This window comes from Chiloscyllium plagiosum, chromosome 12, assembly GCF_004010195.1.
Source record: "Chiloscyllium plagiosum isolate BGI_BamShark_2017 chromosome 12, ASM401019v2, whole genome shotgun sequence".
NCBI classification, from domain to species: Eukaryota; Metazoa; Chordata; class Chondrichthyes; order Orectolobiformes; family Hemiscylliidae; genus Chiloscyllium; species Chiloscyllium plagiosum.
The window spans coordinates 56,725,490-56,752,035 of NC_057721.1; the positions used below are offsets into that span (position 1 = coordinate 56,725,490).

General features: G+C 40.6%; 1 long non-coding RNA gene across 2 annotated transcripts in view; it reads left to right on the forward strand.

Moving 5' to 3' along the window:
• Nucleotides 1-26,546, forward strand: part of LOC122555568 — a 75,650-nt gene that overhangs the window by 15,848 nt on the left and 33,256 nt on the right. The window contains exon 5 of one of the 2 annotated variants that reach the window (XR_006313304.1): nucleotides 420-511. The exons of the other annotated variant lie outside the window; for it this stretch is intronic. This is a non-coding gene — a long non-coding RNA (uncharacterized LOC122555568). Of the gene's footprint in view, nucleotides 1-419; nucleotides 512-26,546 lie in introns of those variants that run through there. 2 annotated transcript variants of the gene reach the window in all.

Below are 26,546 nucleotides of genomic sequence, written 5' to 3' on the forward strand. Positions count from 1 at the left end.
TCTGTAAGCCAGGGATCCCTGATTAAACCAGGTGGACAGCTCCAATCAGGGAATTCATATTCTATGAGGTCCACCTGGTTAACCTCATTACAATCACAACAAAAGTGTGTGAAGGAATCATTTATTACAAGCTGCTGAGAATTATGTCCTTCATTTCCCACTGTGTGACAAGTACATGTATCATGAACACATTGTATGGACAATGGAGATACACTGATATGGTTATCACATCACACTTGTGATAGAAATACCTGTACGTACTGTATTAATGCACAAGGAATGGGCAGGGCAAGTCAGTATGGATAAAGATCTCAGAGGGAGACCATCTTGAATGACAAAAGAAAGAGCCTGCCTTGATAAGTGATCTCAGGCAGAGAAGTGGTACTAATTCATATTACCTCATATTATCTTCAATTTAGAAGCTTGGCCACAACTTTGATGGGAAAAGATGGAAACATCCAAACCCTATTGTCTGCAGTGAATTAAGTTGAGTCATTCAAACCTGCCATGTTTAAACCACCACCCTGAGGACTGGAAATTGAATTGACCTTTGTAAAGTAAGCTAAGTGTATGTTACATTGTTGTGTATATTGTCAGGAGTGGATCCTTGTTGAGATTACATTTCATATTTGTGAAAAATATACATTGATCTTTTCTTCTGATTTAAACGTGCAAAAAAGCCTAGTTCTTTAAAGTCTCAATACTCAATGGATTAAAACACTCCTTTAAAAATACATTTAGTTGCAGTCAGTCAAGAGGTGAGATAAAGGACAAATCATCTCTCCCCATCTGTAATAAGGAACAGAAAGAATGGATAAAGAAAGAAAGCAGAGAAAGTAAAAGTAAGGAAAAATTAAAAATCTAAACTTCAGTATTTAAGAAACCTATAAGAACAATGTACAGTCTTCAGGGAATGACAGTTCATGGAGATACAATCTGTTACTTTTAACTGAAGTTCCTGTCACTCAACTGTGCCATTCTATCTCTCCCTCAAATAATTCCAGTAATGTGCAATTCTGTAAATGGAAACCTAATGCTTTCCCCAAAATCACGTGGTTTTGATTGAATAAAATCCACATGATTTATATATGCTGTTGGTTTTCCAACAGCCACTTGGGACATCGGTGAAACCCTGAGTATTTGGTACCAGGTCAATTAGCAGAAATCCTGGACCTTCTCTAGCTTTTCCTTCCTTTCTATATGTTGGCTTTGGTCAATTCAGCTGCAATGGCCTGACTGTTGCATCAATGTTTTGGATAATTGACTGAATGAATGGCACATATCACCTGTGGCAGCTTAGAAGCAGCAAATGGTAAAATAAAGTTTGTGTTGATGCTGAACCTACACTAATCTGTATTCATCACCTTCCCATTCTCATTCAATCTTGCAGTTTCTCTAGCTGGCATAGTGCATATGTGTCTCGAATCTCTACTCAACTAATCAATAGCTATTCAGTTGCACCTTCTCTTACTGCAAGGAAGGACAACTCTTAATTCCAAGGAGAGGACCAAGAATGGGGTGGAATACCATTATTATAACCCTCACACATGCAAAACAAGATGTCCAAGAGCTCAACTCTAGGCAGTGGCAGGAGTATCAGGAAGATTAGAGTTGGTGGCTTATCAGGTTAGAGTTGCAACAAATTACTCTAACCCCTCATTCATCTCAACAATTTCAAGCTTCATTGTCAAGATGGTCACCTGCTCATATCCAAGTCCTCTGTGTCATCCTAATTGCTGTCATTTTAGTCTAGGTCCTTTCTGGCAATGAAGAGCTCTAGCAGGTGGCACCTCACAATGGGATACATTCCCCTGAGGATGCACTGCCACATGTTCCATCCCTCAAGCTGTCAGCTCAGACATTAGCAGTTTATATAGGTTAGATTGTGAGGAATTGGGGTGTATATGTGTTAAGCATGCAGAACCTATTGGTGGAATGGACATTTCAGGAGACAGTATACTGTACAACTTAGTCCTCTTCCTAAGCAAAGCACTGATAATGATGCAAGAGGCTCCAGCACCCAAAGCTCACTGAGCATGTGCATTTGAAGGGTGCAAACATGATACTAATTTTTTGGAGCATGTTGTAGGAGTATCGGAGATAGCAAACCTTTTAACAAATGCGCATGGATAGATAGTAGGAAAAGAATTAAAGTTTACTAATATGTATTACACCAGACTAAACCTATTTGGCACTTTGGTCTAACTCTGTGCTGCAGAGTCGGAGATGATGGCTCTGTAGAGTTTGGAAGGATTCAATGGTACATATGTTAAATGCTGTGTTTTCTTTGACAGAAACAAAAAGACTGCAGATGCTAAAATCCAAAGTTGACAAGCAGGAGGCTGGAAGGACACAGCAAGCCAGGCAGCATCAGGAGTTGAAGAAGTCAAACTTTTGGGTGTAACCCTTCTTTAGGACTGGGGATGGGTATAAGGGGAGCTGCAGATAAAGGTGGGGGGCGAACGAGTGAGGTGGAGAGGGGTGAACACAGATAGAGGGTGTCATTTGGTCGATGTGAGGAGTGAATCCAGTTGACGGCTGGAAGGAAGGGTTGACGGGAGGAATGGAAGGGAGGGGGCGGGGCTGGGAAGGGATTTTGGCTTGTAGGCCTTGAGGAATAAGATGGTTGCAAAGACAGCAATTGAGAAACATTATGTGGCTCTAGTAGCGAGTTTGTTTCATCGTGTGGTCAAAGAGCTGGAGAGCTGAAGAGGTCACTGAGCAGTGAGAAAAGGACTCCATTCCCAGCCCCTCCCCTACCCTTCCATTCCGTTCATTGACCCTTCTAGCCACCAACCGGATTCATTCCCCCAATCGACCAACCAAGCTGCACTCTCTACCTGTGTTCGCCTATCACTACCTCACCACCTTGCCCCCCCACCCCTTTTATCTGCAGCTGTCCCCACACCCACCCCCCACTTCTGAAGAAGGGTTATACCCAAAACGTTAACTTCTCCACCTCCTGATGCTGCCTGGCTTGCTGTGTTCTTCCAGTCTCCTGCCTGTCTACTGTAGTTTATTTGACAGCCATCAGCAAAGTACAGGGTCATTTCTGAACAGGCAGCAAGTTCTGGTACAGGAGTCTACAGCAAATATACAACAGCCTGATTAGAGAACTTCAGGTTCTGAGAGCACTGCTTTTCTCATGAGTCCATGAAAGTGATTTGGGCTTACTCACCTTGCATACTGAACGTGGTCTTTCACATTGCCTGTTACCATTTTTTGGGCCTAGCTGTTGCTACTACTGGTTGGTTTGAGTTGAGGAAGTTGGCCATGGAAGGAGGTTCTGCACCAAAGTCTAATCTGCCCTACATCTTAGGCTTGGTTTATTCCCTTTCATTTAGTTTTTAACCCTTATCAGCTCCAGTAACCTGGACTAGGCTTAGTAAAGTAATCCCAACTCTTCATTCAGATAAAATACATTATGACAGTCAAGTACAAGTGTGGCTTCCTTCTCAAGCGCCATCTCAAGTCTCTCTCTGATTGTTCTGCTCATGCCATTATTCCATCATCAGTTAACTCAATGATTGATTTACATTAACCCTTTACTTCACAATGATCCATAATCTTATCTCCCCTTCCTGTAGATCCTCCACCCTCAAAACACAACAGAAATAACAGTGCCCATCATAAGCAGATAACATTTACTTTTGTTGGTAAGCCAAAAAATAAATGAAAATGAAGCAACTGGAAATTGGCATCTTGCTTGCCATGGAACCGATAATCCAATATGCTGCACGTGAGTGCCCCTTTAACTGCTGTTTCAGAAACTCTGAGAGAATAACATTGCCTGCTTTATCAGGCAGGTTAGTCACTGAAACTTCTGTGATGTTTCAGGAAAAATGGCACACATTCTGACTGCGATATAGGCTACTGAACCTTCCAGCTCAGCGAGCAAACCTATATCCAATAGGCTACTGACTTTAAAAGTGCTACAAAATCCCCACTTGCCTGTGGCTGGTGCCTCTGCCAACTGTATGAAAGAAATATGGTTAACTTAGTGCCAAGTCAGCTCTGTCAGGGAAATAACATTAATTGTATTACCAAACTTCTAAACACTCACCCAGTCAGTTCTTGTTGAGTGAATAGTGTTAAAACCAAGATCCTGAAGCATTCAAAGGAAAGAAGTCACTAAAATCAGCAGGTCGTTAGGAAACACCCATGATGCTACACATTGCCTGTAATAAATTAAAGAGATTATCCACATTCTGTATGTATCCTTCAAACAAACATACATCTGTATCTTATTAGGAAAAGTTTCGATACAAGCTATTCTAGGTGAAGAATGTTTATTTTGTAATTTCATGAAAAAAGCCTTTCATTTTTGTGTGTGTGCCAAAACCAAAACTTAAGAGCTCAATCATTAACTTTAATTTGCAAGGTATCAAATTGTTTGGCCCCAGTTCAGGGCCTGGGAAGACTGGAAATTCCTTTTAGATTGTCAAACATGAATGTTGAGAAAAACACACCCAGTTCCTGAAATAAAAGCAAATTATCTTACTGCAGCTGTAACAGAAGAATTATTCTTCAATATTGGTCATTTTGAGAACTGGACCACTTGAATTTTGATATAATCCATAAGGAGATTTTAATTTAACAATAACATCTTCCTCTTTTATTATGTGGTAAGGGTGGTATCTCATGTCAATATTGGCTTTTCTGTCAAATATCAGTTGAGTAGTTTTAAAATAATCATTTTGATTGTGCCAGTTAAGTATTGTAACCCTGTCTATGGTCACCAATTTTCCATCCACCATTGTTATTTTTTTCCTCAATATAAGTGATTGTAAAGTAGAATAATATTTCTGTGTGGTAAAGAAAAGCAATGCTCCATTTAGAAGCCTATAGTAACTTATTTCTAAATGAATAATTTTAGCATTAAATGTAAATTAAGTGGTTCTGTATTCTCCTACTATAATCTATCAATGAAATGAAGGGCTGTATTTTGCTAAAAGATCAACTGATGTCAATTTCAGAAAGTTATATGGAGCATTTCTCTCCATGAACTCCAGCACATTCCCATTATGTATGCATCATTATGTACTCATATTAACATGTGATCACCAGCAATGGAAACACTGCCAGGACCTTCTGGGATACATTGAAAATGTAATTTTGAAGTGGTAATCAATATTATTAGTGAATCCATGACATAGCATGATGATGTATTGAGGCAGGTGCATGTCTGAAGTCAACCTCCTGGGATGAAGAATGCAGGTGGCTGCTGTCTATACAGCATGTCTTGAGATGTTGGAGAATTCTGGTGACCTGAAACTCAGAAGTGTGAGGAATGAGTTTAAACTGCCAGGTAGCAATTCTATGTTTTATTTTTGAACTTTGCTCTCTAGTTTCCACCGCCTGGGAAAATAACAAACTGCATATAAATTAGGTGAGATTAGGTAATTACGAGTTATTAGCACATGCAAGAAGGCCTTTCACTGCTTACTAACAGGATTCTTGTCTCATCATTGAATCTTTGGATAGAAAATCAGGCTACTTTTTCTTGACATTGAGAATCTCATTTTTCCAATGACACCTCAATTTCCATTGGCCGTGATGTTTAGGGCTGGGAAGAATCTACACATATTCATATGAGGCTGCAGATATACTTTAACAACATAACATAGGTTTATTACACAAAGGGAGAAATAAGCAAAGTGATATGTATATAGAAGACCATTCAAAAGATTGTAACAGAAAGATTAAAAAAATTCCAATCCTGTTTCCCAACCTGGTCTGTTATGGAGGATCAATCTCTACTTAACTGACTGCAATTTGTTTTACTTGAAGTGCAGAGACAATTTTACAATTCTTTTCCAAGTTTGCTGATATGAATCTTTCACAGTTGGCATGGCCTAAATTTTCTCAATTCTAAGCTCTTGAAGATTGCTTGTATTTTATTCCTGTAATGGGAATATGAGCATAACTGGCAAGGCCGGTATTTGTTGTCCATCCCTTGTCACCTTTAAACTATTTAAATATTTCTGAGGGCAGTTAAGAGTTAATCAACTTTCTGTGGGTCTGGAGTTGGACCAGGTAAGGACTTCAGACTTCTCTTCTTACAGGGCATTAATGCACCAGATAAGACCATTAAATGTAAAAGCAGACATAGGCCATTCAGCGCGTTGAGTCTACTCCATTTTCAAAGAGATCATGACTGATCTTATAATGGTCAACTCTGCTTTTCTGCCTTTTCCCCATCACCCTTGATTGCCCCTACTGATTAAACGTCTGTCTATCTCAGCACTGAAAATACATTAGTATGGGTCTCTGTATTGGTGGTTGAGTGATAAACCAACACATCACGATAATTTATATCCACACTCTTCTGGCTTGGAAGCTCCTTAGATGAAAAGGAGAATGGTTACTCTGAACTACTTCATACTCCTACGAGGAGAAACGGTTCAAAGTTTGAACTGAACTCTGAGTTCTTCTGAATGTGTTAATGCATTGACTCTCCTTTCATAAACCTAACAGTATGAACATTTTATTCATTAATATTTGAGAGGTTCTTCCAAGCACTGGACTGCAACTATATCCTTTCCTGGAACTGATGTAGTTAGGATACTAAGTCCAAATGACTTTCTGACCTGTTTAACTCTAATTTCAAATAATGCTGATTGCGGTAACATTGATCTTGTCTAGCACACATCCTGTGTGGTGTATTCTGTACGCCTTACTCTGTCAGAGATTTCTTTTCAGCCTTTTATCTGTATGTCCTTGCCAACAATGGTCTGCTTGTACTGCTTGAAAATAGAGCTTTTCAAATAATGTTGATCTTGCTTCATGCACCTTCTGTGCAGTGTAACCTGTCTGCCTTACTCTGTCTAAGCATCCTGTGATCTGTATGACTTTGCTTGCTATGATTTGCCAGCACTCTTTGCAAAAAAAGCTTTTCACTTGTCTTTGATAAATGTGATACAATAAATTAATGAATAAAGAGATCAACAACTGTACAGTGACCTACTGGATGAACAGAGGAAACAAGGAAGATCTTTACCATAGCGATCTTGGTGCCAATTTTTAGACCTTTACGCCTCAACCTTTCTAACTCTTTCTAACTTTTCTGCTTTTAAAAATACGTGTTGATGTGTGTTCTGTATTGCTTGAACCATCACATTTCAAATTTGGAGAAATGAGAACTCTATCTTCTTTAATTCTCTGAGGCTGCTAACACGTAAGAGATCATGACTCAGCTGATTCCAGACTGCTTCCTACTGGTTCTGTTATAGATTACACACTTATCTAGTTACAGCTGTAAAATGTTCCTTACTGAAACACACACAATGCTTTAATTCCTCTTTATAATGTATATTGGAAGTGGAGGAAGTTGAATAAATAGAAAGATTTTTGTAAGGACAGTGTTCATGCTTCCCCACAGCATGCATTTCCTACCAATGAACAGATTGCCCCACCTGAGGGTCAGAAGAAGCTATTTTGCAGTCAAATGGTAGGTCTCCAGAGCAGGAAGATGCAGTCAACAACCCAGCTGGCAGGAGCAGGGAGGAGTCAATCTCGAGAAATCCTGAGGATCCAATCCTAAAGGAGGAGGAGGGAATCTGATCCATATAATTTGATGGTTGCATTATTGTGCACCCTCACATTATAGAAAAATTGCACTTTAGAAACTGTGCTTAAAGTGTTGGGGATGTAATCGTTTTACAGCCAACAAACATTTTAAATGTTCACGTTTGAGAAACAGTGTCCCGAATTCGTCAATCACATTTCAGTAAATTCACGTTATTGAAACACGCATTATAGCAGGACAACCTGTATCTCTGTGACAGTGGAGGACAGTGGTGAGGAAAGTGATTTCCTTTGTGGTAGTCCAATCCATTGGAGGAAGTGTGGTTGATCTCCAACCCCAGAAGGAGCTCTGAATCTAAGAGCCTTTTTACGAGGAGAATGGAAGTGGCATGTAAATTTGAAGGTTGTGAGGAAGCACTTACGTTTTTCTCGGACCACAAGAACTGCTTTAATTGCACTTATACTTCCTTCATCTGTGTCCTCATTTCTCTTCAACTGCTGCATTTTCAAGAGGTGGTGAACCCATTCCCACTTCCGCCCTGTTTCCTACCTTCGAAGAAGCTTAAATTAGAGTCGGCACAGCATGTATCCAGCCTCCATTAAACCTAGATGTAGCTGATTTGGAGATGAATTGGTGTCAAGGTTCAAGTTTTAAATTTGTAACATTTGTCCCAACCCACCTGCTAGTGCCTCTAAAATTCAGTCCATTAGTTTAATCCACAACCAGCCCTATTCATTTCTGCATAAGGAATAATCAGCAATGCTCTGAAGAAAAGGGAAAATCAAAAAATCTGAAAAAAATTTTGTTGCAAACAATCCTTGTGTCCAGATTATAATCAACTGGAATTTGAGAAGAAAGATTGTCAAATCAGTGTCATAACTTCTGTAAAGGTAATAACTAATACTAATACATGTGACATTATAAATGGACAACTATCACAAATAAAAAGATAAAAAAATTAATATAGCTTACATAAGTAATCACATAACATTGAAATAAATTAAGATTAAATCAGAAGAGACGTAGAGTTTCATTAGATTGCACATTCCACATGCCCTAAGGTTGCAGAGTAACAATTACAGTGCTACATCATTTGCCAAATCAGTAGACTATGAACTAAACGAGGTCACTTGCAAGCTGCAAATTGATTTTGTCAGATCATGACCTTAAATTTCAATCACTATGAAATAAGGAGAAACCTGATCCTCAGCAGCAGGGGGTTCAAATTATAATGGGAGACTAAAGTGTGCTGCAACCTAGAAAATAGGCAAATAAGCAAGATCTCATAGAGTTATGTTAGATAATAATTAAAGAAGGCAACTCTGGAACATTTCCACAAACTAAATCTAGACAAGAAAATCCAGTTAAAATTAATGAAAGGAAAATTGAAGGTTATTCTTATTTAAACAGTAATCAACAAAAACACTTTCATGTGGAGTCTTGTGGCTGAAAACCTTGAAATGTTTATTAAAATCAATTAATGCAGCCATCGGGAGCATTACCTATTCTTTCTGGATGTTGGGCCAATGACTTTCCTCATCTTGTGATTTTATTTGGGGCCACTGCTTGTGCATAAGAGTAGCATCAAATGTTCATATATTGAAGAGAGAAGGCCATGTCCTCCAATCTCATCAGATACAGGTTTCTTCATACTAATGAGAAGCAATTTAAATGCTCTGACTGTGAGCACATATGATGTTACTATAGGCAAGAATTTTAGAAGAATGATTTAGGAGCAGCAATGATTTGATGAAATACCAGCAAACACATTCTGAGGAGGGGCCGTTCACCTGCACCATGTGTAGCAAGGGATTCACTGATTCATCCACACATCTGAGACACCAGTGAGGTCACGGGATTGTATTCTGCTGCTATTGCATCCAGAACTGAACTGTGTTCAGTTACTTCATTGGATGTGAAAAATCCCTTTAACTGAACTGGTGTTTAGTTGTTCAGGTATCAATCACATTAAATACACAGCTTGTTTCCCTGATTTCGCTCAGATCTTTAAATAAAATAGGTTGAATCATTGGTAAGGAGAAAGTTAATTAACAACTATTGTTAAACTTTTGGTAAAGGACATAAATGAAGAAATGAGTACCATAGACAACAGTGTAACCAAATGTATCATTTTGACAGCAGAAGGGTTAACTCTTAGATATTAAGAGTATGTACTATATCATAACATTATCAAAATGATAGCTTGATAGAAGGACATTGGGAACTGTTTGAAACATTCTTCTAAAATTCTCACCTATGGTAACATCATATGTTTTGGGACACTTTTGACATATGTCCATTGAATTGCAATTCAAAATCGGCACAATTTCTTTTGCATGATGCAGAGGCAAAAGGTGATTTTACATTTTAATATGTACTCTAAAAGAAGTTCATGCTGACAAAGGCAACTATTCACAAAAAAAATGATGTTTTTGGATCAAGTCCGAACAGATGTTAGCCGACAGCTTCCAAGGTACAAACTAAGTGCAAAGAATGTTATGACAGGAATGCTTTTCTAGTGAAATATAGAAATAGAGACCATGCTTGGCTGTACATTCTGCTTGTTAAGCCAAAAAAGAACCAAGAGTGAACCAAGCTATGGAAAGGAGAGAACTGAGATATTTAGCACGTACCTGGCCTAACTGCAAATTGAATTAGATCATGCATATATTGACATTTAATATGAATGAGAATGGTGACTGAAATGGTAAACAAGTTACACAAAGTTTAATCTGGGCTAAAATAGACAACCTCAGCTTGGCTGCTATTCTGAAGCACCATATTTGCCTCAATGTTGTTTTGCCAAAGGAGGAAGTAGATTAACTGAAATTCCCAATGGCCATCCAACCAATGATCACAATGAAAGTGTACAATGAATGTCAGAATAGTGAATGACCAGGTTGGATCACATTGCCATCTTTAATGAATGAGACACTTGCTATCCAGGTTTCCACATTCGCAATGTCAATTCTATGGAGTGGTAGAGGGCTGTAAATGTTCATGAAACAGTACTTCAGCAAAATTCAGTGACAATTAGAAGGGAAGCTACTGGAAGAGAAGTGAACATGGAACTAGAGATTTTTTAACAACACTTATGGGAGTGGGGACGGAGGATTCTGGACATGATCTGCCAGCTGTGTTGAATGTGGGACAGATCTGCTGGATCAGCTTGTCAGCAGGTCAGCTTGAACTCCATGTAGTACACGTACAAACATCAGACTTCCTGCTCATCTCCATGGTTACAGTATTCATCCCAGTGCTAAATGCATTGTTGCATGGCTGCATGTTCAGCAAACAGTTAGCATCAATTAAGGTTAGCCAACCACTTTGGTAATTTCAGTGAAGCATACAAAACTCTTGCAGGGATCAGCAGAGAATATGCGGGAAGGATGTTTCCCCTGCCTGGTGAAGTGTGGAGGGAACGGGGGTAGTAATTCTAGAATTGGGCACAGTCTCACTGTAAGGTGTAGGCCACTTAGAACTGAGGTGAGGAAATGTATCTTCACTCAGAGTTGGTACATCTTGGGGACTCCCTACTCAGATGGCTGTGGAGCATAGGTATAAGCATATTCGTGACAGAGATGGATAGATTTTACACCCTTTGTTAAGGATAGTTGGGAAAATGGTTTTGAGGGAAAAGTTCAGTTTAGTTGAGTGGTGGAGCAGGCTCAACAAACTGAACACCCATTCCCTTCCCTATTTTTCATGTTCCTGTGTTCTTAAAGCCACCCTACACTTTTAAATGTATTGGCTGCATCTGGTGATAGAAATGATTAAGGAAGACATTCTAAGCTGGAAGAAGTTAGAGCACTGGAGCAGCATGCTAGTTGGAGGCCTCCCATGTACTCAAATACAGCACTGGAAACCTTGGCTAATTCACATTGCGAAAAAAGAGAAAGCTCAGCTTTCCACAGGTGCTCTGGCCTTGAGGACCTAAAATATAGTATTGGAAAATGCTGAATGACCTCACAGAAGTGGTCAAAGAAGGTGAATGCAGCTTGAAATGCCATTTCTGACCAAGTGCACAACCAACCTCCTACATTGCTCAATGCAATGTTTGCACATCACACACGCATCAGCACTTTGTACCATGCAGAACTAATGTTTAACATTTATATGCTCCATCTCAACCTCACAGATTTACTACTGCTCCAAGTTTCATACCCAACTCTCACAACCTCCACATAGTGCCAAGTATTTCATGATGACACAGTCACATTACCCAAACACATTGCAATACACTGCCTGACACATTTCCCTCCCTGTTGTTGGACAAGCTAACAGGTAACAAGAGGCAGCTCTGCAAAGCCAAAATTTGTAACCTTTAACTTAATATGTCTTTAGGCCAACATAATAGCATGGTCCTTCTTTACATTTCAATTTATCAAAAATATGAATCTACCAATCAATGCAGTGGGTGGGAAATCATACTGTGAAAGTGCTTACAAATACTCCCAGCACCACCCATGGGATAACTTTTACAGATGAGTGGAGAAATTCATTGCAATGTAACAAATTCATTCATTTAATTTTAATAAGTCGATGCATATTTTCGTGACATCCTTGAAAATTCAGACCATATCAAAACACATTCCAGCAACAACAATGAATGGACTTAGAACAAGCTAATTAAAATCAGTCCTCAGATAATCTGGTTCTTACACCATGCTTTTGGAATTCCAGTAAAGTTTTGAAATTATTTGCCAGAAGGTCAACAGAATATTTTATGAACAGAATGCTACAAAAATATTGCACTCTATTGCGATCATATTTCATAATTGCTACTGTTAACTAATTTATTTATTTCTGTACAAGTCTTTGCTACCAAGCCATACACTTATACTCATTATGGGAGATTCTCACTCTAACCCATTAAACAATATCTGATAAAATCAAGAACATTGTGTTTATTATGGCAACTGTTTGGGTTCCAGGTTCTTCAACAATTCGGGCCTGGTTTTGCAGTGAACCCTGCTTTTTCTTCAGCATCCAAAAGAATGCATGAATTTTAATGTCACTTCCTCATCTGCATCCGTGCCTGAACATAAAAAAATTTGCTGTTGTCTCTCATCTTCCAGACCTGGTTTCTTAAATCTCCCCCACTACCACCTAGTTCTTGTTTCACTTTTCCTGCAATATCATATTACCATAAGATCTTTGAATGAATATTTATGAGGGTCAATGTGACTATTTAAGTATTCCAGGGATAATACAAAATTCTTAAATGAAAGTCATCGATGTTGGAAATCTAAAATAAAAACAAAAAATTGTTAGAAATGTATTGCCGATCCACCAGCATTTATGAGAGAAAGAAAAAAGCATTGCAAAACTGCTGTAAACTGCTACATTTCTGTTTGCGTTTCATATTTTAATTCACAGCAAATTAGCAGAATCAAAGCATCAAGTGTGAACTTTCCAACAACAAATGAATGTTAATTTCCCGAAATTATTTTATTTCCAAGAACGCTGGTATGGTAAATGTTCCATTGTTTTTCAAATTAACACTCTTTGAAGTTATGCAATAAAAGTAAGTGTGTTCCAAATATAAAATATTTTCACTGATCAGCTCATGCAACTCTCTTGTTATTCAATTCTACTTGACGAAGGAGCACATTAAAAAGAAAACTACATATTATTGAAAACTCATTCTGTTCCACCAAACAATAATCAGAAATTTCAAACACAGAAAGTACAGTCTGTTTTAATTGGGACCAACTCCTAATGCTTGCAAAATACGATTAGTATTACAATGTGTCTTCTTGCAGATTTTCATGCATGATCCCTATAGCTTGTGCAGTGGGTGGAACATGTGGCATTGCTGCCTAATACTCCAACATATTTTAACATGGGGCATCAATTTAATATTAGATTAGATTAGATTAGATTACTTACAGTGTGGAAACAGGCCTTTCGGCCCAACAAGTCCACACCGCCTCGCCGAAGCGCAACCCACCCATACCCCTACATTTATCCCTTACCTAACACGACGGGAAATTTAGTATGGCCAATTCACCTAACCTGCACATCTTTGGACTGTGGGAGGAAACCGGAGCACCCGGAGGAAACCCACGCAGACACAGGGAGAACGTGCAAACTCCACACAGTCAGTCGCCTGAGGCGGGAATTGAACCCGGGTCTCTGGCGCTGTGAGACAGCAGTGCTAACCCTGTGCCGCCCACTGATTTTTATCGCAGATTTTTCTTGTTCAGTTTCAGGTTCATCTGGAAAACTTCCTTTAATAGTCTTACAGGACTCTGAGAGTGGTCTTCATTAGCTTTCTATATTATATCACCACATCCATGTATCATGGTTATCCTCAATTGCTTTCAGTCCCAGAAGATCATTGACTATTTCACATTGCCTGCTTTGATATTCTTCTGGTGCAGTAGAAAGGCCAAATAATTTGTTCTATATCCTTTCATTGGATGGAGTTATCTCTTACAGGGTCAATATTTGATGCTCATCCCTAATTGCAGGAAAGTAAAGCAGATTTTCTTACCTCTCAGGCACAGAGAAACTGAAGGGTCTTTATGACAAATGAGAATAGTTTCATAGTCATCATTACGCAGACTAGCTTTCAATTCCAGATTCACTAATTGAATTTAAAGTCTATCACCTGTCATAGTGAAATCTGAATCCAATGTCCTCAGAGTATTTGCTTGGATCTTTGGATTACTAGTTCAGTAAAACTACACCTTACCAAAAAACTCCATCTCCCAAACGGTGCCCAGAATTTAGTCAGAAAACTGCTGCTTATATCCAACTTCATTTGGTGTTTCCATCATTTGTACCCAGATGGTAAAGAGCTTGGCAAGCAGCAGCAAAATTTCTTCAATGGTTGGCAATGGGCTAGTGATATATTTTCAAACCTTCATGGAGGTCTTTTAGATCATCGCCCATTCTCAGCTTTCCAGGTCTTTTCACTGCTACCAATTTGCTAAGCCAGTCTGGAGAAGGTGCCACTTCCTTAATTACTACCAGCTTTCAAACTCCTCTATCTTGTCTTTTAGGCTGAACTCAAGGGCAGCTGGATCATTCCTTGCCAAATGCTGAATTGGTCTCACACTCTACACTCTGCTGATAATCATCAGGAAGACCTTCAGGACTGAGGAAAAGCATTTTGTAATTTGTTAGAATCTGATCAGCAGTTAATGGCTTGATACCGTGCAAAATCTCTTCTTGCACAGCTTTCGACTTGCCTCATTGAGATTAGGGCATTTTGCTCGGTGTTTACTTTCTAGAACTCTAGATGTTTACAGTTCCCATTGCATTGGCCTCTGATCTTAGATTTTTTTTGGGATGAGCATTTTCCATTATTTAACCTTACAATGACCTTCAATAAATTCATTTGTGGGTCACCACTTTAAACAAATTGACACAGGTCTGTGGAATCCATGATGTTGCACATAGCACCAGTGTCTTTTGTATACTGTGACTTGCCAAAGTCATGTGACTTCTGAGGTCATCTTGGGTAAAACAAATTATTGAGGCAGAATCTATTTTACCCACAACCTGGTCACGGTGTAAGGAATGTACATCTGAAATTGAGTTGGGTGTTTTGTGGCTTTTATACTACCAGCCATTTTAAGACACAGAAAAGAAGAATTGAAACTTGTCTGCAAATTTGTACAGAATATTCACTGCAGCATGAATCAATACAGCTTTGAAAAATTCTATATCTGCTTCCTTTCAAGGCAAATTTGAGATTTGAGAATGAAATGGAAACAAGTTCAGCAGGGAAGTGGAAATCGAAAGAACTTATCAGAGAGAAATATCAAGGTGCACAGCAATAGACAGCATGATGGAAAGACTAGGTGGTGGCAGAGTACAGTAGAAAGTAATACCATTTAAATCAGTGTCACTATGTACGTATGTGAATGCAAGGACTGCGATAAATATAACTGGTCAGTTATAAGCACAGATTGCCAAGTTGAACTGTGGTATTGTGACTGCAAGAGACCTGGCTCAAAGAAGGGCAGTGCTGGCTGTTAAATGTTCTTGGATACAGGGTGATCAAGAAAGCTAGGAAGGGAAAAAAAAGAGGGATGGTGGTATTGATTCAGGAGAGACCTGCAGTCCTGGAAAAATGTATACCCTGCAGGGAGTCTATCTGGCAACAGTTAAGAAGCAGTAAAGATGCAATGACATTACATTGATTTAATCCATAGGCCACCAGAAGTGGGAAAATAAGAAATGCAAGAAAATGCAAAAATCATTGAATAGATATAATCAGGAAATGTAACTGTACAAATATAGTCTGTGATAATATTCATGCATAAGACAGAGAGGGACAAAGAGCGTGTGCACACTGTAGGGAAGGATTATGTAGTATAGACAAGTAGGAAGGAAGGAAGGGGAACTGTCTCCTTGGGAGGTGCCCCTGATGAGCAAAGGTGACCTTCCAAAGATAGCAAATGGCATCATTACCATTGTTTTAAAAACTATTATTTTATAAAAAGCCTGCAGACCTTCAGGCATAGCAGGGTAATGTTGGCATCACTTGAGCTTTTAACATATGTGGGCTGGTGACTTTGGCACCTTACCACCCTCCATATTATGGAGGAGTGCTTGGGGGTGGGTGTGAAGATGGTGACTCCCCCATCTTGCATGCAGCCCTGACAAAAACACATCTGACAGAGGCATATAATATCCAGCACAAAGCAGAAATGTGCAGATGATGGGTATCAAGTAGAAAATACAGCTGAAAACCATACTAAATATAGAATGATGAGAGGGAAGGTGAGAGAGTAAATAAGAAAAGCAAGGACAGAGAATAAAAAGTTGAAAGGCAGCTAACAAAAAGGGTCAAAACGTATGGCGCTGGAAAAGCACAGAAGGTCAGGCAGCATCCAAGGAGCAGGAATGTCGACATTTCCGGCATAAACCCTTCATCAGGAATGTTGTTGTAGGGGTGGGGGGAATGGGGAAGGGGACTGAGAGATATATAGGATGGCAGTGCTGGGCTGGGGAAGAGGATGGTAGCAGGGGAGGCAATAGGTGGATGCAGATGGAGGGGGGTGATTGTGATAGTTCAGTGGGAAGGGTGGAGCAGACAGGTGGGAAGGAAGATGGGCAGGTGGGACAGTTCAAGAGGGCAGTGTCGAGTTGGAGGGTTCGATCTGCCGACCACATCTGCGGGAAGTGCACCCAACTCCAACTCCTTGAAAACCGTTAGGAAACTGGAGCTGGAGCTGGATGAACTACGGATCATCCGGGAGGCTGAGGGAGATATTGAGAGGATGTACAGGGAGGTGGTCACTCCTAAGACACAGGATAAGGACAGCTGGGTTACAGTCAGGGGGAGGAAAGGGAATCAACAGATAGGGCAGGGATCCCCTGTGGCCGTTCCCTTCAGCAATATGTATACAGTTTTGGACACTGCTGGTGGGGATGGCCTACCAGGGGAAGCCATAGTTGTCAGGTCCCTGGCACTGAACCTGGCACTATGGCTCAGAAGGGAAGGGGGAGAATAGAAAAGCGCTAGTGATAGGGGACTCAATAGTTAGACTGATTGACAGCAGATTTTGCGGTCAGGAACGGGACTCCCGGAAGGTATGTTGCCTCCCTAGTGCCAGGATCTGGGATGTTGCCGATCCGGTTTACAGGATTCTGAAGGGGAAGGGTGAGCAGCCAGAAATCGTGGAACATATTGGCACCAATGATACAGCCAGGTAAGGTACTGAAGATTTGAAAAGTGACTACAGAGAGCTAGGTCGGAAGCTGAAGAGCAGGACAAGTAGAGTAGTGATGTTGGGTTTGCTACTGGTGCCACGAGACAGTGAGATGAGGAACAGGCAGCGAGTGCAGCTTAACATGTGGCTGAGAGGCTGGTGCAGGATGGAGGGCTTCAGATACCTTGACCATTGGGATGCCCTCTGGGGAAGGTGGGACCTGTACATGAAGGACGGGTTGCACCTGAACTGGAGGGGCACTAATGTCCTGGGTGGGAGATTTGCTCATGTGTTTCGGGAGGGTGTAAACTAGCTTGGCAGGGGAGTGGAAATCAGAGCTACATATTTGAGAGGGGGACAGTTGTAGATGGGGCAGTCACAGGATATAGTGAATCTATTGGAAAGGTTTTTCACGTGATGAAACAAAGGGATCAGTTAAAGTGAGTCTGCTTTAATGCAAGGAGTGTCCGAAATAAGACTGATGAACTTAGAGAAGGATCAGTACTTGGGACAATGATGTTGTGGCCATAACAGAGACGTGGGTTTCACAGGGGCATGAATGGTTCCTAGATATTCCAGGGTTTAGAACATTTAAAAAGAACAGGGAGGATGGAAAAAGAGAAGGGGGTGTAGCATTGCTAATCAGAGAGTGCATCACAGCTACAGAAACGAAGGTTGTTGAGGAAGGTTTGTCTACTGAGTCAGTATGTAGTAGCAGTACAGAGATCAGAAAACTCATGGCCGGCAGATTTTGTAAAAATGCAGATGTAGCTGGGTTGTTGTTATGGGTGATTTCAACTTTCCCAATATCAACTGGAACCTTCTTATGGTTTGGATGGAGCTATTTTTGTCAGGTGTGTTCAGGAGGGTTTCCTTACTCAGTAAGTAGACAGGCCAACGAGGGGAGAGGCCATTTTGGATTTGGAGCTCAGCAATGAGCCAGGACAGGTGTCAGAGCTCACAGTGGGAGAACACTTTGGTGACAGTGACCACAACTGCCTCACATTTACCATAGGGAAAGGAGCAGTCACTAAGTGAAGATATTTAATTGAAGAAAAGGAAATTATGACACTATCAGACAGGAGTTGGGAAGTACAGACTGGGAGCAATTGTTCCACAGAAAGGGCACAGCAGACATGTGGAGACTGTTTAAGGAGCAGTTATTGCGAGTGATGCATGAATTTGTTCCTGTGAGACAGGTAAGAAGGGGTAAGATTAAGGAGTCTTGGATGATGAGAACAGAGGAGCTTCTCATCAAAAGGAAGAAGGCAGCTTACATAAAGTGGAGGAAGCAAGGATCCACCACAGCTTTAGAAGATTACAGACTTACTAGAAAGGAGCTCAGAAATGGACAGAGGAGAGCAAGGAGGGAGCACAAAAAAGGCTTAACAGGAAGGATTAGGGAGAACTCAAAGGCATTTTACTCATACATGAGGAATAAGAGTATGATCAGGGATAGCGTAGGGAACGTGTACGTGGAGTCTGAGCAGATAGGGGAAGCCCTAAATGAGTTTTTTGCTTTGGCTTTCACTAAGGAAAGGGACGTTGTTGTGAATGAGAACTTTGAGATGCTGGGATACAGGCTTGACCAGATCAAGATTGATGAAGTTGATGTGCTGGAAACTTTGGCAAACATTAAGATGGATAAGTCCCCAGGGCCCAAACAGATTTATCCTAGGCTGCTCCGGGAAGCAAGAAAGGAGGTTGTTAAGCTGCTGACAAAAATCTTTGCTTCCTCACTCTCCACGGGAATCGTACCAGAGGTTTGGAAAGAAGTGAATGTTGTTCCTCTTTTCAAGAAGGGTAATAGGGAAATCCCTGGCAATAACAGACCAGTCAGTCTTACGTCTGTGGTCAGCAAAGTTTTGCAAAGGATTCTGAGGGTTAGGATTTATGAATATTTGGAAAAGCGTAGCATGATGAAAGACAGTCAGCATGGCTTTGTGAGGGGCAGGTCATGCCTCACAAATTTTATTGAGTTCTTTGAGGAGGTGACAAGACAGGTCAACGAAGGTCGAGCAGTGGATGTGGTGTATATGGACTTCAGCAAGGCATTTGATAAGGTTCCCCATGGTAGGCTCATTCATAAAGACAGGAGGTATGGGATACCGGGAGATTTGGCTGTCTGGATTCAGAATTGGTTGGCTGATAGAAGGCAGAGAGTGGTTGTAGATTGAAAGTATTCTGCCTGGAGGTCAGTGTTGAGTGGTGTCCCGCAGGGCTCTGTTCTTGGGTCTCTACTCTTTGTCGTTTTTATAACTGACTTGGATCAGGAGGTTATGGGATGGGTTAGTAAATTTGTAGATGACACAAAGGTTAGAGGTGTCGTCGATAGTATTGAGGGCTATTGCAGGCTGCAGCGTGACATAGACAGGATGCAGAGCTGGGCTGAGACATGGCAGATGGAGTTCAGCCTTCATAAATGTGAAGTGATGCATTTTGGAAGGTCGAGCTGGGAAGTCATGTTGCAGCTGTACAGGACATTGGTTAGGCCACTGTTGGAATATTGCATGCAATTCTGGTCTTCTTATCGGAAAGATGTTGTGAAACTTGAAAGGGTTCAGAAAAGATTTACAAAGATGTTGCCAGGGTTGGAGGATCTGAGCTACAGGGAGAGGTTGAATAGGGTGGTGTGTTTTCCCTGGAGCGTTGGCGGCTGAGGGGTGACTTTATAGAGGTTTATAAAATTATGAGAGGCATGGATAGGATAAACAGACAGGGTCTTTTCCCTGGAGTGGGGGAGTCCAGAACTACAGGGCATAGGTTTAGGGTGAAAGGGGAAAGATATAAAAGAGACCTAAGGGACAACTTTTTCACACAGAGGGTAGCATGTATATGGAATGAGCTGCCAGAGAAAATGATGGAGGCTGATACAACTGCAACATTTAAAAGGCATCTGGATGGGTATATGAATAGGAAGGGTTTGGAGGGATATGGGCTGGGTGCTGGCAGGTGGGACTAGATTGGGTTGGGATATCTGGTCGGTATGGACAGGTTGGTCGGAAGGGTCTGTTTCCATGCTGTACATCTCTATGACTCTGTGACTCTAAATGCAAACAAGCAAACTGAGGGAAATGACAATGTAAATCATTGGAAACACTAATTATCCAATTATCAAGACTTCCTTTGACTCAGGTGAAATGTCAGAGGACTGGAGAACTACAAATGTTACACCCTTGTTTAAAAAAACGTATAAAGTTAAGCTTACCAACTACAAGTCAATTATTTTAACCTTTGTAGTGGAGGGTGCTGGCAGGTGGGACTAGATTGGGTTGGGATATCTGGTCAGCATGGACGGGTTGGACCGAAGGGTCTGTTTCCATGCTGTACATCTCTATGACTTTGTGACTCTAAATAGTAATTTGCAACAAAATTAATAGTTGTATGGACAAAACCAGGTTAATTAAGAGAAACCAACAATGATTTCTGAAGAGAAATTCACTTTTAACTGATATGGATGTTGTTTGAGGAGGTCACTTTTGTCGCAACACAGAAAGGCAGATTATTAATGGTGGCAGTTTAGGAAAAGTTGAGGTGTAATGACACCTGGGTGTCATGGTGGAGCAGTTGCTGAAGGTTGGCATGCAGTTACAGTAGGAGGTGAGGAAGATTAATGGCATTCCGCCTTCAAAGTGAGAGGATTTGAATACTGGGTTAGGGATGTCTTGCTCCAATTATACAGGACCTTGGTGAGACCATACCTTGAGTATTGTGTGCAATTTTGGTCTGCTAATCTGAGGAAGGACATTCTTGCTGTTGAGGGAGTCCAGTAACTGTTTACCAGACTGATTCCCGGGATGGCAGGACTGACATATGAGGAAAGACTGGATCAACAAGACTTGTACTCTCTGGAAATTAGAAGAATTAGAAGAGGGGATCTCATATAAGCATATAAAATCCTGATGGTATGGGACAGGCTAGATGCGGGATGAATGTTCGCAGTGTTGGAGAAGTCCAGAACTAGGGGTTACAGTCTAAGAATAAGGGGTAAGCCATTCAGTACTGAGATAGTTGTGAACCTGTTGAATTCTCTCCCAAGGAACGCTATTGGGCCAGTTGATATGTCTATTCAAGAGGGAGCTGGACGTGGGACTCCTGGCTAAAGGGCTCAAGGTGTTTGGAGAGAAAGTGGGAGAGGGATACTGAAATTGCAAGATCATATTGAATAGTGGTGCAGGACGGAAGGGCCAAATGGCCTACTCCTGCTCCTATTTTCTATATTTCTGTGTAACAGAGAAGTTTGATGAGGACAATACTGTTGAGGTAGTGTACATGGATTTCAAAAGGCTTTTGATATGGTGCCTCACAACAGATCTGTGAGCAAAGTTATAGCTCTTAGAATAAAAGAGACCCAGTAGCAACATGGTTACAAAATTATTTGAGCTACAGGAAGCAAAGAGTAATGATTAGTGGATATTTTCATGCCGGAGGAAGGTTTTTGTCGGAGTTTCCAGTTGTTGGGATGTGTGTGTGTGTATGTGTGTATACGCATAGTATAATGTAGAACTTCAAAAGAACATTTTCAGGTTGGTGGAATGGAAGGATGCACAGCAGATGAATTTTAATAGGCGAAAGTGAGGACTGCAGATGCTGGAGATTAGAGTCGAGAGTGTGGTGCTTGAAAAACACAGCAGTTCAGGCAGCATTAGATGGTTGGAACTGGGAGAAGGTGGGGGGGGAGGGGAAATGAGGAAACTGGTGAAATCCACATTGATGCCATGGGGTTGAAGGGTTCTGAGGTGGAAGATGAGGCGTTCTTCCTCCAGGTTAGGGAGTGACGGTGGAGGAGGCCCAGGACCTGCATGTTATTGGCGGAGTAGGAGGGAGAGTTGAAGTGTTCGGCCACTGGGCAATGGAGTCAGTTGGTGCGGGTGTCCTGGTGATGAATTTTAATGCAGAGAAATATGATTTACTTGGTAGGAAGAATATGGAGAGACAATATACATAAAAAATGGTACAACTCTAAAGTTGGTTCAGGGTCAGAGAGATCTGGTCTTTTTATGCATATACTGAGGGCAACATGACAGCTTGAGAGAAGTTAATAAAGTATCCTGGATTTTTAACCTCAGCGAGTGTTTTACATCCAGTTCTGGGCACTGCACTAGAGGAATCATGCAAAGACATTAGTGAGGATGCAAGATTCATGACAGTGGTTCTTGAGATGAAAGACTTTAGTGATGAAGTTAAATTGTTTCCTTTAGTGAAGAAAAGGTTGAGGGGGTTTGTCTGGGATATTCAAAATCATGGGGGACAGAGTGAATAGGCAAGAACTGTTCCTACTTATGGAAACATCGAGAACATGAGGGCACAGATGTAAAGAAATTTGCAAAAGAAAAAAAATGTGATATGAGGAAAATCTTTTACAAGTGGTAATTAGTTATGATGTGGAATGCACTGCCTGAGGCTGTGGTAGCAGCAGCTTCAACTGAGACGTTCAAAAGGGAGTTCGACAGCAATCTGAAAGGGAAAAAAATGTTCATGGTTTAGGTGAGGGAGTGGCACAAAGTGCAATGCTCATTGAAGAGGCAGAGCAGACACAATAAGGCCAAGTGTTGCTGTCTTGTAAAAATTCAATGGTTTTGATTCCTCCAATCCTCCTGTAGGAAACTTGTAATTCCTACTGATTTAAACAAGAAATCAAAACAAATAAGACTAGCAACTCTGTACCACCAAATGATTCATAGCAAATCCATGATTAGCACTGTGGAAAGAGTTCTACAGGCTGTGTTGCACCCTGGACCTCAATTAAGAGGAGAAAAGCCAGTGTCATTAAATTTGGAAGATCCTATTTTCAACCCTTGATGAATGTTGTTATGAATGCTAAGCATTCAGCACTGAAGGTCAGGAAGAGGGGGAATATATTGATTCAGAGACTTCACTGAATTGCCTAGTCGAATCGTGAGAGATTATGCAACTGAAGGATGATTTAATCAAAGGTATAGGTGCAGTGTGGTCGTAATAGTGCTGAATTGAAAAGGGACCGGAAATGTCAGAGGAAAGCTGATCAAAGGACAGATTGATGGTAGACAAAAGAAGATATTATTTTTCTGGGTTAGAGTTTCTGGAGTTCCTTATCTTATAAGCTGCGGTCGATTCTACCAGATTTAAAGTAAATTGTATATTGTATAGCAGTTTGCATAACTCAAAATATTATTTGAAGTCTTTACTTTAGTTATGAAGCAAACAATAAAAAAGCACTGGAGAATTCTATGACCTACATGTTTTTCTTTGGGTGACGGATGGAAATATCACAGCTTAATTGAAGTAATTTTGTTTAAAATGGAACATTACCCCCAGTTCTATCTGCTTGTTCCTAAACATCCTTAGCTGCAGATGATCTTTGATTATCAAATCAAAAATATACAAGCTGAACAAAATGGTTTATTTTATTTTGAGTATAAAAGGCCAGATGAATACATCATGTCAGAAAGATGGAATGCTTGTGCTTCAATCAGTTTTTAAAGATCTTCACAGACTGGAGAACATAGACTGAACAATGTAAATGTGGCTTTAAAAATTGGCAGAATAATAGTGCAGTACAGTAGGTGCCCAATAATATAGTTAGACATAAATTTGGCACCAAGTTCTCATTCTCAAGAATGCCATCAAGATGAAGATAGAGATCAAGAATTAATGTCTGAAAAAATTCTGGATTATTTACCCTGTCCACTCGACATGCTCTTGCACGAGTATAAAATAAGGACAGTCAGAGAGGAGCATTCTAAGCTACCTGACCGTCCTGCAGTTAGGGACAAGAGGCCAGGATTAGAAGACATAAAGAAGCTGGACATTTGTGAACTGTTGACAAATCCCTTGCTTAAATGAAAGTTTAAAGCTATGTTCTTCTGAAAAGACTTAAGTCCTGATAATACATGGAAACAAATTGCCTTTAACTAAGATATTCTTTTAAAAAGGATACATATGTTTTTCTCAATGTGGAGGGTGCAGGTTTTGGACTGGGGTGGACAAGGTCAGAAGTCACATGACACCAGGTTATAGTCTAATAGATTTATTTGAAATCACAAGCTTTCAAAGCGCTGCTCCTTCATCTGGTAAAGTGAGGGGAAGTACACAGTCACAGAATGTACAGGCAGAGAGATGAAAAGGTTTTACAAATGGTGTGATTGGAGTGTCGACAGGGTGAATAACAAGTCTCTGTGGTGATCACCTTATATTTTTCTTTTATATTCTGCAACTTCAGGGATTTAGGTCTGTGTGCAATAATTACAGTAGAATTTAGTGCTCTCCCTGAAGTGAGTTTGGATGTGGGAAGAGAATATATTCGGGTGGGATGGTGCCAGAAATAGACCACGTTGCTTTCCTGCTTCTTTCCTGATTAAATCACCTGGACAGCCTTCTCATTTAATGAACAAAAGAGTCATTCATTACCCACTGAGGTATCTCTGATTGGCTGGTATCTCCTCCTAGGTGCAGGATTGCTCAAAATCAATCTGAATCAACAACATCTCACATGCAATTAATTGTTTCCGTCTTTAAAGATTAGATTAGATTCCCTACAGTGTGGAAACAGGCCATTTGCCCCAACAAATCCACTCCAACCCTCTGAAGAGTCACCCACAGAGACTCATTTCCCTCTGACTAATGAACCTAACACTACGGGCAATTTAGCATGGCCAATTAACCTGATTTGCACATCTTTGGACTGTGGGAGGGAACCAGAGTACCCGGAGGAAACCCACGCAGACACAACATGTAAAAGACTCCGAGGCTGGAATTGAACCCAGATCCCTGGTGCTGTGCGGCAGCAGTGCTAACCACTGTGCCACCATGCCACCTTTTAAGGTGGGGATGCACCCACAGTGCTGTTAGAAGGGGAGTCCCAGCATTGCAGGAATAGCAATATATTTCCAAGTCAGGATTGTGTGTGCCTTAGAGGGGAATTTGCATGTGCTGCTGTTCCCATGTATCAGCGGCCCTTCTCCTCTTAGGTAGAGGTACAGAATTTAGAAGGTATTCTTGATGTAGCCTTGGTGAGTTGCTGCAGTGTTGCACACACTCTTCCACAGTCCTTCAGTGGCAAAGGAGTGAGTATTGAATGTGACAGATGAGGTGCCAATCAAGCAGGCTGCTTTGTCCTGGATGGTATCAAGGTTCTTGTGAGAGATCTACTCATCCAGGCAAGTGGACAATATTCCATCATTCTCCTGACTTGGTCCTGGTAGATCTTGGATAGGCATTAGTGGATCAGTTAGGTGCCACAGAATTCATAACCTCTGACCTTCTAGTATAGCCATGGTGTAAGGCTCATTTAGTTCAGATTCCAGCCAATGGCAAGTCTCCAGAATGTTGTTAATGAAGGATTCAGTGATGGTCATACCATTGAATATCTAAAGGCTATTGAAAATGAAAAGGAATAACATTAAGTGCTTTAGATATACAGCAAATCTGATACATCCTGTCAAGAAGGAACTGAAAAGCAAGATTAAAAATATTTAGATTTCAGTAAAAGACATATACTTAACCTGTCCTTTTACAATTGGTGAAGAAAATTTTATATATTTTTTGCATGTTGTGTGACAGATCCAACCTAGGCCTAACATTTTACAGCTAAACCTGTATGGAATTTCAAATAAAAAATCAAACGCTGATTTTGATAGTCTTAAGAAACGCTCTTCATCTGGGCAGTTTACAAATGTTTAGTCTGGGGTATTTACTACCTGTCACCCTCAAACATAACAGCTGATACTCAACCTGCCCATTTTTGAAGCATTTTGTAATTTATGATTAAACATTCCAGTGCGAGCTCTGCTGTAAGGCTGTTTTTTTTAAAACATTGAGCAAGAATAGAAGTCGATCTTCAGAGCAGCCAGATGCATTGAACTGTGCACTGTGTGGCCACTGGGCCAGAATTTTATGCCAAGTCATATATTTCTGATGGGACATTAGTGGAGTTACCTCTAACATGCTTGGATCAGATCATTTTGTCAAATATTTGACTGGACTCCTTAACACACTTCAAATAAGCTGTTTAATACTGTGATAAACACAAATGCATTAAACATGTATCTATTGCTCCTACAAGTAAGACTTTCTTAATATTTCCCTACTTAACTAAACATATTGAGTCAGCAAAACTGTACTTTAATTACAGTGGAAACATCTTTGGGTGCCTTTGGGAATATTTAATTAGAATTATAATCGGAAGAATGCATTACCTAATTTCTTAATTTGTGATGGAGCTATAAGAAATGAACATGACTTCTTTCCTAATGTGGAACTGTTTTGTTCATGCAATCAGTGTCACATACCATAGGACATTTAAAACAGCTTGGGGTAGATTTTGTCACTATTGCTTGGGCAGAGTTGAGGGTAGAAATGAAAATTCA